This window comes from Aotus nancymaae, unplaced genomic scaffold (assembly GCF_030222135.1).
Source record: "Aotus nancymaae isolate 86718 unplaced genomic scaffold, 86718_ANA_hifiasm-v0.15.2.pri h1tg000025l, whole genome shotgun sequence".
Lineage (NCBI taxonomy): Eukaryota > Metazoa > Chordata > Mammalia > Primates > Aotidae > Aotus > Aotus nancymaae.
The window spans coordinates 23,965,346-23,981,716 of NW_026988438.1; the positions used below are offsets into that span (position 1 = coordinate 23,965,346).

At 40.7% G+C, this 16,371-nt stretch overlaps 1 protein-coding gene and 1 non-coding gene across 6 annotated transcripts in view; both read left to right on the forward strand.

The window, feature by feature from the left end:
* Positions 1 to 16,371, forward strand: part of ELMO1 (engulfment and cell motility 1) — a 571,068-nt gene that overhangs the window by 274,239 nt on the left and 280,458 nt on the right. The gene's annotated exons all lie outside the window — the stretch shown is intronic.
* Positions 407 to 507, forward strand: LOC135276538 (small nucleolar RNA U13). The gene has a single exon (XR_010344105.1). It is a non-coding gene; the product is annotated as a small nucleolar RNA U13 (small nucleolar RNA).

Here is a 16,371-nt window from a genome sequence, read left to right on the forward strand (position 1 = left end):
TGAGGTGGGCAGATCACCTGAGGTCAGGAGTTTGAGACCAACCTGGCCAACATGATAAAATCCTGTTTCTACTAAAAAATAAAAAAAATTAGTCAGATGTGGTGGCATGCACCTGTAATCCCAGCTACTCCAGAGGCTGAGGCAAGAGAACTGCTTGAACTTGGGAGGCGAAAGTTACAGTGAGCAAGATTGTGCCACTGCACTCCAGCCTGGGTGACAAAAGCAAGACTCTGTCTCAAAAAAAAAAAAAAAAAAAAGGTGGGGGCGGGGGAAGAAATGTGTATCTTAGAGTCAATGAAAGATAATGATTAAATATAGAATTTCTAGAATTTCTAATATTTCAGATGAGAATCGTGGACTTTTACTGTGCTCATAAACCAAAATGCTAAGTCAAAAGCAAAAGCTGTTCCTGTTGGTTTCTAAGCGTGATGATTGGGTTCTCACACTCATGTGTGACATGTGCCTCCCTCAAATCTGTGATGATGTCGGCACATGACCCATCTGACGTGGGAAGAAAAGTGAAAAAGTAAAAAAAAAAAAAAAAAAAAAAGAGCAAAAGCGTGAGGTTTTGAAATGTCTTAGTTTCTCAGTGTGCTTCTTCCCTGCCTTAGAATGCTCACAGGTGTTAACAATACCCTTTTTTTTCAAGACATCTAAAGTGACTCAATTTGAACATTTAAGTGGTAGGTTAAAAAAACTTTTTCCCTGAATAATTCAAATATTTGTTTTACTCTAAGAAATTTAGAAATCTGATTTAAGGATGACCTTCTAAGTGAAAAGAGGAAAAGCAATGGAAAAATATCTGTATTTGTAACTGAAAGTGGCTCGAATCATAGCTGTATTCTCCTTTCTTTGAAATGTGTAGAATTATAGCCAATGGGTTAAGAAAAATTATTTAAACATTGGAAATAAGGCAAAAAAGTAGAGCAGTATATCCTTTCAATGTCATATTGGAACGTTTTATTGAATAAATAAACCTGACCAAGGATTATTATTCAGGAGAACTTCCTTATGTTTAATTTTTGTTTTTTTACCCTTCATTGGAGTCTAGACACTGGGAAGTTGTGTGTTAATGTATAGATTTTTGGCAGTATCTGTCTAGTGGAAAAAAGAACCCTACATGTTACAGATTTTAGGACATTAACCAGCTCTGCAGGTAATCTAGCAATTTTATACTAAAATTTTCAAAGGCTAGAAACACCTCCATCAGCTCTCTTTGGCTCAGCCTTATCATCTTGCTGGTTTCTTCGTTATTGAGTTGAGTAAATCTTGACATATATTTATTCTATATTTTTATGAGTACTGTTTTCAGCTTTTAAAAAATGTCACTTTGTCAAGATTTAAACCTCTCAAGTGAAACAGTTGCTACTTGTTATTATGTTATGTATTTATAGGTAGACAAGTGCTCTTGGTAGCAGTTCATGGTGACCTGCAGAGATGAAAACGCATGTTTACGAGGTTTAAAAGTAGATTGCTGAGCCTGTGCATGAGTTAGACTTCATCAAGTGACTTCAATGTGATTAGCAAATTATTCTCCTTGTGTGGATGGAAGAGTTTCAGGCACCAGAGCTGGGCTTGTGCAAGGAAGCTAGCCAGAACATTTCAGAACAGCCTGGGGGTGCAGGGGTGCCCCACGGAAGCAACTGTTTATCTTTGCTCCTCCAGCACCTGGTGTGGGGTTTTCTAAGCTCTCAGTCATGTGTGTGTTGGTTTCCTGGGGTTCCCATCCTTGTTCTTCAGGGGATTTGAGAAGATTCTTCTGTTTTCAAAGGCTTTAGAAACATGACTGGGTCTTCAGAATGATCTCTTAGGAAGGAATTGAGTGTATCAGACATGAAATTTATTTAATTCTAGTTTACCCTCACCCTGAACTTTTTCTTATCTTCCTCCCTCTTCCATTAATCCCATTTTTCTCCCTCCTTCCCTTCTCTCCACCCCTTTTTTCTATTGACCTCTCTATTTACAAACTCTGCCTCACTTGAGATGGTGTGGAAGATGACATCATGCTTAACTGAGATACATATTTATTTGATTACCTGAAGGCTTTCTATAATGCTTTAGTGAAAGCATTTACAGTAAACGCTAATCAATGAAGCACAGACACATCAGGGAGTGGAAATTTCCTGTGTATTTGAATGTTGCATTGATCATCTTACCTAGTGTACCTAGCCATTTTCTTAAGGTAGTAATCAAAGTATTTCATACTTGAAGTGGTTTAGGGTCATAAATTTTGAATTGACAGAATACTCAAAGTACTGTGATATATTTTCTTATGTAGATTGTGTAGGTTGGCACCCAAAAGTCAGGTAAGATGTTGCCGAAAGTATAAATGAGTGGAAAACAGGAAAGATTATTAAATTCTTTGCCAGAGAAATCCTCATGAATAGAACAAGTGACCATCTGGGTGGGAGAATAAAAATGTCCTGAACTCACTGAGATGGAGAAGGTAGAATATCCTCACAATATTTTGGGGACTTTTGCTTCTTATTTAATTAATTAATTAATTAATTTAGGAGATGGAGTTTCGCTGTGTCCCCAGGCTGGGGTGCAGTGGAACTATCTCGGCTCACTGCAACTTCCGTCTTCCAGGTTCAAGAGATTCTTCTCCCGCAGCCTTCCAAGCTGATGGAACCACAGGTGCGCACCACTGTGCCTGCCTAATTTTTGTTTTTTTTTTTTTTTTTTTGAGACGGAGTTTCGCTCTTGTTACCCAGGCTGGAGTGCAATGGCGCGATCTCGGCTCACCACAACCTCCGCCTCCTGGGTTCAGGCGATTCTCCTGCCTGAGCCTCCCGAGTAGCTGGGATTACAGGCACGTGCCACCGTGCCCAGCTAATTTTTTGTATTTTTAGTAGAGACGGGGTTTCACTGTGTTGACCAGGATGGTCTCAATCTCTTGACCTTGTGATCCACCCGCCTCGGCCTCCCTAATTTTTGTATTTTTAGTAGAGATGGAGTTTCACCATGTTGGCCAGGATGGTCTTGATTTCCTGACCTCATGATCCACCTGCCTCAGCCTCCCAAAGTACTAGGATTACAGGTGTGAGCCACTGCGCCCGGCCACTTTTGCTTCTTTAATTAGTAGTCTGATCATGTTGGTAAAACCCTGGGGATGAAGGTATGTACAGTTCAACAGTGTCAGGAAGGAGGCCCCTTTAGTACAATGTTTATGGGATTCACGATAAGTGTGGGCTCAGAATGGTGTTGGGAATTAGAACCCTGGAGCCAGTGAGAAAGCCAAACTTCACGCGAATGACATCTGAAGTCTAGTAAGAGCTCAAGGTCAGTTGATATCCTGAGGGGAACCAGGCGTGGCTTAAGAACCAGGATTTCTTCAAGAGGGAGCTTCAGCAGAATGTAGTGGAGAACGCTGAAGCCACTCCAGACTGAAAGCTCGTGGTTGACAGCTGCCACCTTGCCAGAGCCCACCTGGTTCTGAGTTCTGTTCAGAGCCCTTTCTGGGCATCATGCCATTTAACCTTCACACCAGGCCAGTGAGAGAGTAGTACCTCTGCTGCGTCACGACAGAAGTGGCTTTAGAAAGGTGAACTTTCATTCTAAGAGTATCAACTGATATTGAAGATTGCAATGGAACCCAGGTTGGTCTCTCTCTGCCTCTGTGCTGCCAATCATGATGCTGTGCTGCCCCCTATGTCTGCCCTTCCCACCTGTTTCAAGTAGCCAGCCTCTCACCTGATGAAGAGCGTCAGGCCTGAAGGACCAAGCTCTTTCACTCCTGCCGAAAGCCTGATTGGGGTGGGACATCTGGATATGCAGAAGCCATATGACTGGTGGGCACAGGACTCCCAGGCACCCACTCTCTAAAGGGTGGGCTATTCTGGGGATATTTGGGGGCTACTGATGATTCCTTTGAGCTGTTCTTTAACTTATTCCTTCCAACCTCCAACACACAGGGCCACTGAGAGATGCGGTACCTACGGCAGCTTCAAACTGCCCTGCTCCTCTGCTGTTCTGTCTGACAGTGTGAGAAGCCGGCAAAAGCTTCTTTGCATTAGAATGCCAGTGAGGAAATAGAAGGGAAAAGGGGGAATAGGAAGGAAAAGCATGCTATTTTGTAGACAGGGGAGGATTTCATACCAATATGTTCAGAATGGTTTTACAAAGACTGTGCATATATGCTCTAGGTCTGTTCAGGAAAGATTCATTTGTGGAGGCTTGAAATGTTCCTATTAATATTCCTTATCTAAGAGAAACAGAGGCATCTATTGAATTTCACAAAATGTAATATGAAAACTGATCTCCAAGGGTCACCTTTAATATTTTACTTCCTTCTTCATTGTTGAAAATATATTTCAGCTCTCTTTTACATACCAGCATACAGCAGAGGGAGAAGATAGCATAATCACTGTGAAAGTATTATCAAATGCAAGCATGCATTTGCATTTTTGGCAAACAACCACTTTTGATTTTACTTTGTATTATTCCATAATATTTAAAGCACAAAGTCCTGAAATTAACAAACCTACTTGAGTTTGCGACAGTCAGATACTAGTTTCATTGTGCTTTAAATTAATAAAATGTAGATTTTCTAAACTAAAATTTTCATTATGAAATATTTTGACTATAAGGGAAAAACACCATTAAATGGTATTCATGGATGTACCTACCACTTAGATTTTACAAATACTAACATTTTTGCTGTATTTCTTCAAATGTGATTTTATGTTGTAACTATTAATAAAATAGCACATTACAGATATAGTTGTTGTATAACCCCCTTCACATTCTCTCTTCCTCCCTTTTCTGGGAGGAAAGGGAGGAAGAGAAGAAAGCTGATGCATATTACTCCTCTGTTTTTTGTTTGTTTGTTTGTTTGTTTGCTCTGTCACACAGGCTGGAGTGCAGTGGTGCGATCTCGGCTTACAGCAACCTCTGCCTCCCAGGTTCAAGTGATTCTCTTGCCTCAGCCACCCGAGTAGCTGGGACTACAGGTGCACGCCATCACACCCAGCTAATTTTTGTATTTTAGTAGAGATGGAGTTTTGCCATGTTAGCCAGGCTAGTCTTGAACTCCTGACCTCAGGTAATCCACCCACCTTGGCCTCCCAAAGTGCTGGGATTACAGGCGTGAGCCACTACACCCAGCACCCTGAACGTTTTTATTCTTTGACAACATGGTTGTGGAAATACTAAGTGAAATTTTCTTCACACCTGTATTTTGAAGTAACATTATCAATTTAGAGCCAGAAATCTGTTTTCCTGTGAGGTATAATTCTTGAAGTGCCCACTTGTTGGAGGAGGTTGAGGTTAGTATAATTACCACCGAAAAATAGACTCTAAGAAATTGGTTCCAGCTTCTCCTGCCCCTCACTGCTTCTCTGAGCAGCCTGGTGGATCCTTCCCCACGGGTGTCACTTACATGTGTCCGTGCTGGCAAACACCACGCAGAGGGCTACCATTTGTTTGGGTTTTGCCCCAACACAACCAGCTTATACACATTATACAGAAACTTGCTTTTTTATTTCTCAGTTCATCATGGACATGCTCACATCTAAATGGACTGAAAATCTGGTGCTTTCTAATACATTTACATGGAAGTTTGTACCACAAATTCTGTTCCTTTCATTTTCTTTTTTAAACCATAACCTTTCCTCCTTAGCTTCACTAAATGAAGCTGTCCCTCTTTCACAGCCTTCCCTCTTTCCAGTGCTGTGTTAGCTGAGTGTATGCTTCCTGCCTTTTCTAAAGCTCTTACAATCGTGTGTATACATGTGCACACACACGCACACACCCATTCACACACGTGTACACATAGGTATATTTGATCATTTCTGTACAAAAATGGGATCGTACTTGTCACATTCCATATACTAAGTGGCTATTACTGTTGAGATTTTTTTTCTCAGACAAAGCCACTTTCCCTGTACCCTAGCTTCAAATGAAGATCACTCCCACACAGCCCTGCCAGCTCAGGGCAACATTCATGGGCCAGGCCTTCCCTGCCTCTGCTGTGGGTTTGGAGGAGGACGGCCACCTCCTGCCATCCAGATTTCAGGTACAGCTTCCTCTGATGCTCAAGGTCACGCTGGACTTTACCTGGAACCATGACTGGCTGAGGTTCACAAGGACACCAAAGCTTCATTTTTTATTTTTTAACATAGTAGTTTTTTATTTTGTCTAATCTGTTTGCTAAGGTTAGGGGCAGTGTGGCATTCGCATGCTATTTACCTAACATTTACAATAATCCCATCCTCCATCAAGGTTATTACTTCTCTGGTTGGTAACAGACTCAAATCCTTATTCTTAAAAGTTCTCAGGACTGGGAAAGGCACAGTTGCTCTGTTGGCAGGTGGGCAGATTTCCGTGGGCTAAGACAAAAGTAAAGCAGAAGTCACTGTATTTCTGCTGCTCCTGACCCTTGATAGAGAAAGAGAGTGGATAATTTCTCATTGGTATTTGCTGGCTTTATAGTGGGGTGTCACAAGATGCATTTGAGAAAAGTTAATTTAAAATTTTAATTTCAACACTGATTTTCAAACCAGAACTATGTCTACCTCTCTTGTCTGTTTATCCTCAGCTCCAGCTGATTCCCACTGGAATTGCTTCCAATATGTCCTCCAGAAAACCATCTCCTTTGAGAAACTTTCAGGATCACAGTGGGTGATTGTGTCTATTTATCTATGCTGCTATTAGGTTGAATCATATGACATTACATTTTTATAGGTCAAAAATGGCCAGATATTGTCAGTTCAGTGGTTCAACCCAATATGTTTACCCTGAAAATTTACAGATCAGAAGGCCTAGGAGCTAGAAGGCCCCATCAGGATTCTATCACCCAGTTCTTTACAGGGGATCACCTGGGGCCGGCCTAATTCATCAGTTGGTGATGAATTGATTCACCTGTGCTGAAGCCCGGGCCATACAGATCCCCAAGGAACTGTGAACTGTGGTATGAACTGTCAGGCTCCAGGAGGTACAAGCTTCAAGGATTTCCTTAAAGGATGGGGATCCTTTAAAGCCCAGAAGGCTATTCCCTGGCAGGAAAGGCAAATTGGGCAAACATCCTGGAGAGGCGGAGAGGCTCAAGCCCAAGAGACCTCAGGACCTGAGATTGCCCCTGACTCCGAGGATTCAAATCAGATGGATCCTTTCTGGCCTCTTCTATCCACACCCTAGTCTCCCCACACCATCTGAAATGCTGCAGGCAGAATGCAGGCCATTTGGTAGGTGGGCATGAACCTTTCTGCCCAGCATGAGTCCCTCTGGCACAGCTGGACACTGACCTGCAGGACAGTGCTTCAGCGAGTACTTGAGCAGGGTCCAGAATGAGAAGCCAAACTGTTTCTCATGTTCTCCTGCAAAATGAATTTATTTCCTTGTTAGAGAACAATGGGCACACCTCTAGTTAAATATAAGTAAAAATCGATGCATCCTTATTAGAAAAAGTTAGAAAGATATGGACAGATTAAAAAAATTACCCATCTTCCCACCACTATAAATCATTATTACTTCCAGATTTCCTTCCAGATTTTAATACATTTAAAAAATATGGCCGGGTGCGGTGGCTCATGCCTGTAATCTCAGCACTTTGGGAGGCCGAGGTGGGCAGATCACGAGGTCAGGAGAACAAGACCATCCTGGCCAACATAGTGAAACCCTGTCTTTACTAAAAATATAAAAATTACTTGGGTGTGGTGGCACGTGCCTGTAGTCCCAGCTACTTGGGAGGCTGAGGCAGAAGAATTGTTTGAACCTAAGAGGCAGAGTTTGCAGTGGGCCAAAATCATGCCACTGCACTTCAGTCTGGCAACAGAGTGAGACTTAGTCTCAAAAAAACAAATTCCATAATTATGCTAAGTCTTTGTCTTGATATCACTAATCCATGTATACTTTATGTAATAAGAATATATAAAAATATTCTCTATAAAATGTACATTGACAATGACTATATACTACTATAGAGATTTTATACAAAATACAACTAGCATGTATTTTATATTCCTACCCTTTTCATTCATCATAAGTAAATACTCTGTGAACATAATTTTAAAATGTTGTGTAGTGTTCCCTGGAGTTGATTTTCCATCATGTAGTTAACAAATTATCCTTTTAGTATAGCAATTAAGTACGTGGACTCCGGATAGTTGGATTCAAATTCCAACACACTGATGGTGTGAATATGAGCAAGATACCTAATCTCTCTGTGTCTCTGTTAATCTTTAAAATAGGTGTAAGAGTTATATGTCACATGTTAAAAGAAAAAAAAAGAAGTATACATAGCCTGTTATAGAAAAGAGACCAAAGTCTTCAGATGTTGCCATTTATAAGAACTACACTGAAGGGAGGTAAGCTGTGTTTACCAGCCACTGCTCAGATCCCTAGCATGTTAAAATTAGACGTCATCTTTTATGACTGAAAATATCAAAGACTCCATCTGAGGTTTGCCTTTAAACAAAAGAGAAGGGGCCCTAAAACACAAATGTTGGATACTGAGTCACTGTGATGCTAGCTGGCAGGGGAATTGGGACCTTCTAGCCATGAGCTAAGGTTACTGAAGACATTCCTTTCAACATAACATTTGCAGGACACAGAATTCGTCAAGTGAAACATTTGGGAGTCTCTAACATCATTACAATATTTATCCATGGGAGCAAAACATTAAACATTTACAAAGGGGCTGCCGTGTTGTTCAGGGAGCAAAATATTAGCATTTCTTTGTTAACATTTTGAACTTTTGATGAAGGAGTTTTTAACTTTGGACAAGGGCCGGTTTTCTGATTAATTCATGGGTGATCAAACACTTAGAACAAAAGTCTGCAAATGTTTCCTATAAAGGGCCAGGTAGTAAATGTTTTAAGTTTTGTGAGCCATGTGCAAGGCTCTGTCACACCTTTTGGATTCTGCTCCCCTGTATGAAAGCAGCCACAGACAATATGCAAATCAGTAAGTATGACTGAGCTCCAATATGACTTTTGTTATAGATGCTGAAATTTGAATTTCATGTAATTTTCACATCACAGATTTTTTTTTCCTTTTGATTAAAAAAACGATTTAAAAATGTAAAAGAAAAGATATTTTAGACTCACAACTGAACAAAAACCATTTGGCCCCTGGGCTGTAGTTGGCTAACCCCTGGCTGAGAGCAGTACTTGGCAGCAGTGATTTCTATGTATGTGTTAGCTCCTGCTGCCACAATTACAGCTGTTGTTATCGCCATCATCACTGTTTACATCCTTCTACTATTATAAATAAAGCACTGAAGAATGTCTTCAGGGAGAAAGCTTTTTGTCCCTCCCCTGCTTTTGCAGTTACTAACTGTACTGCAGCACTATGATAGGAACAGACAGTGCTAGGTTCTGAAGAAATCTTTGCATCTCTTTGACTTCCTGGGAGTCCACATGTAGCAGCTGCAACTTGATCAGCTTCTAGCTTCACCATGGCAGAGAGGTTTTTCCTCCCATATTGATGATGATTCCTCACCAGAGGCTGCCTGGAGAGCTGTGCTGGGCTCCAGGAGAATGAGTTTCATGATGGATTATCAAGAGCCACCTTAGAGTGATGTTTGCACATGTGCTGTGTTCTTTGCTGGACATCGTAGCCTGTGCTCTCCCTGGGGATGGATGAAAAAGGGAGACAAAGATGCCCATTGTACATAAGATATATTTATCCCTTGTTTTAAAGTGACAAGAGGTGGGAGAAAGCGGGTCATAAAAGGAATGGTACAAGGAGGAGCTGGGAGGTAGGGAAGAAAGAATAGGACATTGTTGCTAGAATGAGCTGTGATACCTGGATTGTTCCAAATCCTGCATGCACTCAGCTGAGTAGAAAATTTGCTGATATCTTTATAAACCTTGACAGCACTATTTGGTTATTCATAAAGACTTTTTAAAAAACTGTAACCAGCTTCATTTTTAAAGGAAATTTATTCCCAACACATTTTTTAATTGAGTTTTTATAGTAATTCTTTGTATTGACTATTGGATCAACATACCAAATAAAATATGCTTAAGTGTTTATTCAGGAAGTCTCAATTCTGCTTCTTCTAAATAATGAAGTGAGAGTCAACTCAGATTTTCATGAATTATGTACATGGCGGTACATAGCCTTTTCTAAGAGTAAATTTTAATAAGTATTATTTGTTTAACTGGGAGTGTTTGCCTTAAATCCAGAATCTTTGGTTTATGATCTTTCATTATGTGTGCCTGTGTAATTTATGATTGTGTGTGTCTTGCTGTATTGTTAAGGCTTTTAATAACTCAGTTCTGAAACAGAAGTTCTTTGAAGACAGGTAAACTATTTTTGTTTTAAATTCAGCTTTGGATGAAATGTATCATTTCTGTCTTGCACAGTGCCTTGGATAGTAATAGACATCCAAAATTGTGTGATGAGAAGAAGGAGCTAGGGGTTGCAAGGCATCTAGTGGTCATTTGCCTTGTCCTTCCCTAGACAGTGTCCCTGCTGTACATCCAGCCCTTACTAAGATATTGCTCAGGATGAAAACTTCTCTACTACTCCTGTTTCTATAGTGTGTACAGAATACTGCCAATACCCTTCCAGATGCCTGAAGACAGTGTTAGTCTAACCTATAGCTTCCATCTCAGTTTATCAACACACCTCACACACCTTTCCTTTTTTTTCTTGGGCTAAATAGCTAGGTTTTTTCCCAGCTTTTCTGACATGCCTCTCTGTTCTGACATTGCTGCTGCTTTCTGGCCACTCTCATGTGCACAATTTCTTGTGTGTCAGGAAGCGGGTTGCATTGCGGCCTCCAGACTGTGCATTGTGTCCAGATGTGACCTGGGCAGGGCCCAGTCCAGCGGAACCTCTTCTGTTCTTGTTGTACTCCTATTAGTAAAACCAAACATGGCAGCGCCTTCTGGCTGCCACATGAACTTGACTCCTCTTGGACTTATGGCCAACTCTAACTCCTAGTTGATAATTTGAATGGTTGTGGACTCTGCTTGGTTTTAGAACATTCTCAGGGAGGAGATTCCCTTAGTGATGCTTGCAGGTGGCCTTAGAGCTTGGGTATCAACCGAGAGGTACAGTTGTGGAGTTGCCCAGCCCAAAGAAACAAAGTCAAGGTTGGGGCCAGGAAGTAGCAAGTGGGTGAATGGAATGAAAGAGATGAGCAGAAGTGTTAAGGAGGCCAGGCAAAGAGAAGAGGATTTGCATCAGAGAGGGAGGTGCACTGGGGAATCTGGGGGAGTGGGGGGAGGCTTAGAATCTATTGGTCTAGATCCCTAGCATCTTCCTTCCTGGGTGTTTCTTTCATGAAGCAACTTTGTGCCTTACGTTAAAGAATCAGATTTTAATGATAAGGAGCTGGGATCTCTTGAATTATTTATGAGCCAGATTTCCCTTAATCTGTAGACATGTGCTTGAATTTCTAAAAATCTTTTTTATGGGGCTTTACATTTCTCTGATTAAATTTCTTCTTGCTAATGGACCCCATATTCCTAGTCACCAAAGACTTTTTGAGCCTAAAGAGGAAAAAAGCTACAGAATTGAAGTGGTGACTCTGCCACTTACTAGACATGGTCTTGCCGAAGTTGCAAGTTCCATAGGATGAGAACCACAACGGGTATCTTGTCACTTGTTTCATTGGGTGGTTGGGAAGATAATTGGAATTTTGCATTTAGAGTGCCTGATGTGAAGCCCATCAGTACCACTGCCAACATCTTGTCATACTTATTTTTCTGCTCTCAGGGTATTAAAACATGTTTCTGTCTTAGGTCAGGTTTGATAGACTGTCTTCTCTGTTTTCATCCAATCTATTGATTCTTATTACATATGGAGAGGGACCAACAGCAGAATCTAAAGATTCCTAGAGGCTACTTGTAAGGATCTTTGGGACACTGGTCCATGTTGGGAGTTACAAAGTCAGAGGCCTTCAACAGCCTCATTATACAAATGTGTAAGCAGCCAGGTGAGGAGAGAGTGGTGGGGCCCGTGTCAACTCAGAGAATGTATGTCCTACCTAAAGCAGTCATTTCACCGAGAGTCACTGCCTAACCCAACACTTGGTACAGCGGGAGTCAAGGATTCCAGCTCCATGGGCTGCTAGAAATAGCTCCCTAACATGCTTTTGCATTTGGCTAATGTGGCTTTGGAGCAGTGGTTCTTATAGTATTGTCCAGAAGCCATCGTCAGCATCTAGGAACTTGTATGAATTCAAATTCTTGGCTCCACTCCAGACCTACTGAATCAGAAACTCCTGGGGTGTGGCCCAGCAACCTGGAGTTTAACAGACCCTCTAGGAGAGTCTGAAGCTCTTGAGAATGATTTGGAAAGTGGTTCTCAACCTCGGAAGGACATTGGAATCAATGTCCCCGGGAGCTTTAAAAATCCAACTGCCTGGTTCCCAAGCACAGAGCTTCTCATTGAACTGATTTGTACTGGAACCTGGACACCAGGATTTTTTTAAAGCTCCCCAGGGGATTTTCAGGCGCATCTAAGACAGAAAACTGCTGTTCTCAGGAGCTTATTGAAACACCCACATACTCATTTATCTGGGGTGAAGAGGTGAGGAGAGAGAGGCATATATCATTTGACAGTGTTCCTAGATGACCTCTCTTCTCCTTAGAGAACATGACCTTGAACCACTAGCCTCAAGAAATAGCCTTGAATAGGGCTTTTCACAGATTAAATGAATATTCACTCAGTATGATTTGTTTTAAAGGTTGCTTTTAATGCTATATTTGTTCAGCAAGTGTAGGCACTCATATAACACAAATATTAACTCCTAAATTCTCAAAAGCTTTCCCCACAATATGCCATCTGGCAGGCATTATTATCATCATCTCTTTATTATCCATGCTAGTAAAGGACTAGGATGGCACTGGTAATTGAAAAACACAGATCATTTAAAAATCATTCAGGCTAGTGCCAGTACTGTTTTCCCAACTAGGAGGCATTCAAGAGTAGAAATATTGACTGATTACAGTTTGCTACTTCCCTGCGGAGGTGCTAATATGTATTATTTTAGTCAGAAATTTGAGCCATTGGAGTGAAAAGTTTCTAAATTATAATTTCCGTTTCTGAATAAAGGGGTTTGTTTTATTGATGAGAGTCCTGACCATGGAGATAATGAAGAGCAAGCATATTTAAAATGCATGTGCACCTGGGAACCGGTGGATTGAAGTGTGATGTGGTATAGAAGCTGCATGGGGATTTGAGGAACTGTGGATCTGGATTCAAGATCTTTTGATATTACCTGTGTCATTTGAGATGAGCCATCCTCTCTACCAGTGGGACTCAGAGAGTCCTCAACTAGCAACATCTGTATCACCTGTGATTTATTAGAGATGAAGATTCTTGGGCCTTATCCCATGCCTACTGGATCAGACTCTGGGGGTGGGCGCAGCAATCAGTGCTTTAACAAGCCCTCCAAGAAATGCACATGCCTCCTCAAGTTTGAGCATTGCTATTATTCTCCACCAGGGCCTCAGTTTTTTTGTCTATAAAATAAGAAGACCAGCCTAGATTATATTTAAGGTTTACTCTAGCTGTCAAAGCCTGTGGTGTATGGGCACAGAATAGGTTTAGAGATTTTCTGTCTTAGAGCTTATACCTTCCCTTGTGATTGAAATAATTCAGCTGAAAAATTGACAGGTGGGTAACAAAAGAAACTGATTTCTGGGAACTAGATACTTAGACTAGATACCCAAACTGCACATCGTGTTCTTGCTGCAAAGTAACTCATAATATCTTCAGCTGGTTGGTACTACTTTCCCGAAGTAAAAAAACTCTGGTGTTTTGGAAAGGGAAGCAGCCATCCCCCCTTTCTCTAGGGGCTGAGAGCTGTCTGCTGTGATTCACAGAGCAGCATTTCAACAGGAACTAACAAATGGCATTTCAGAAGGATGTACAGAGGTACACAGGCTTTGCAGTAAAACAAGGGAAAATTTCAAGCCATTTATCAAAGCTCCTGCAGCTTCCATTTCAAGACAGGTGGGAAAAAAATAACATGGAACAAGAAAAGAAAATAAATCTGTATCCAGAGCATCTCATAAATAAGAAAGGAGTGGGGAAGTTGCTGGCCTTGCTGAGCTCTCAGAGTATTTTTGTCACAGTACAGAAAGCTTTTAAACGTTTTGGCGTGAAATTCTTTTCCTTTTCCTGTTATTAAAATTTGTGGTTGTAAAATTATTTAACTGGCTATTAAAACCAAAAAAAGAAAGCTGGGAAAATGACACCTGGAGTGAGAGAGAAAGAGAGAATAAGAACATAGTTCACTCTCCACCACAAAATATTTTTTATTTGTATCTAAAATGTAGTGATATTCCATAATTTAGGACAAGTCATTGAAAATCAAAGATAATTTTCTAGTTGGCTTTTGTTCAGTAAGAGCCTATTTGCTACAGACAATTAGGACATGGTTTATTGAACATGAGAGAGACTTGGGTCTATTATAATGTTTGGGAGGGGTGGAGAAACTATAACTTTCATTAAAAAGAGAGCTAGATCGGGCGCAGTGGCTCACGCCTGTAATCCTAGAACTTTGTGAGGTGGAGGCTAATGGATCACCTCAGGTCAGGAGTTTGAAATCAGCCTGGCCAACATAGTGAAATCCTGTTTCTACTAAAAATATAAAAATTAGCCAGGCGTGGTGGCAGGCACCTGTAATCCCAGATACTTAGGAGGCTGAGGCAGGAGAATCGCTTGAACCTGGGAGGCAGAGGTTGCAGTGAGCTGAGATCCCACCACTGCGCTTCAGCCTGGGTGACAGAGAGACTCCATCACAAAAAAAAAAATTAAATTATATTAAATTAAAATTAAAATAAATAAATAAAAAGATGGATCACAGGCCCACTCTGCCAGAGGGAATAATGTTGATTGAGGAGAACCTGCATTGGACATCTTTGTGAAATTCCCAGCAATGTTGGGTTGTTGATCAACCTGGTTAAAAGCCCGTGCTGTGAGTTCACAGTCTGGCTTTGCTATATAACTGGCTCTGAAACTTTGGGCAAGCTATCCAATTGTCAGTGCTTTGGTTTCCTTCAGGGGAATAATGATATTATCTACCTGGTGGGAGTTTTGTGAGGATTAAGAGCTCCATATGCAAGACACTTTGCGCAATGCCTGGTGTATAGTAAGCATTCTTTTATTGAGACTATTTGCTAATTAGTCACACAGTTCTTTAAAGGAGCCCTAAAAATCAATTACATTGTTTTTTAACTGTAAGGAGTTTTTGAAAACAGCAAATGAATGCCTGCGGAGGGGTGTGATTGATAAAAGGAGGCTTCAAGGGCATATTGGGTGCAAAATTTAAAGAAGAATGATAACTCTTGAGCCACAGCATCTTCTCCCCCATCAACTTCACTCACATATAGCTTTGGGGAATTGTTGGAATTAGATTCAGAGAAATTAATTTTTTTCCACTAGATTTCCCTTTTTTATGTATTTATTTTTGAAACTCATAGAGCAACACTAGAAATAGGTCTGAACTAAATGTTACGTGTTTCTCATTTACATTTGGCTCCCCTTCTGTGTTGGCTGGTCCATGCTGCACAGTGGCTAATATTGATTAGCCTACATTTTTCTTAAATACACTTTTCTCAGTCTATGTAAAGCCTAAATGCTAGCAGTACCAACATAAATGCATTCAACTTCCAACCTGGTGGTAAGGGAAAAAGTGGGAACAAAAGATGGTTGAGACGTATTGTCCAGTGAAATCATTGCCTGTGATGATGCCACAGCCAGGTGTGAAGTCTGGGGCAAGCTTCTGAACTCATCTGAGCAGCAGTTTCCTCATCAGTAGAACTGGGATAAGAATAGCACCTACCACGTGTGAGATTTAATACCTATAAAGTGCAAAATAGTGCTAACACCCAGAATGTACTCAGTAAATGTTAACTTCTTCAGTGTTACTTGTGTTCATGAAAATCCAATGTATCAAAGTGAAAATAATCAATTTGTGTGTAATGGGGAGGAAGTCTTACTATTCTTTGCTAAGTAACTAAAAGCATTACAAAATCTTTAATGGCGAGTTGCTTTTTAGACTTAATCTCGGGTCATTTATTTCCAATTAAGATTGGGCCACACCGTATTTGACATGCAGAATGGTTTTTATTTTTGTTACAGTCATATTTATTTTGATATGTATCCTTATTATTAGTAGCAGTACTCTGGTATTTTAAAAACTTTCCAACATTGGAATAAATGAATCAGGATAAAATGCTAAAATAAAATATTCAAATCATTGCACTTATACAACCTGTAGTTGGGGACAGCGATGCTGTTGAAACTGTGGAACTGTGGCCAGTAGGCAGCACTACTCTCTCATGGTTTCAGATGTTGCTTATTAGCTTATAAACAAAATTTCAGATCAGCCTGGGTAGGACAGTTTAGATGTACTCTTGAATAATGTAGAAAAGTGTGTGTTGTTTGATCCTTGAACAAGTGAAC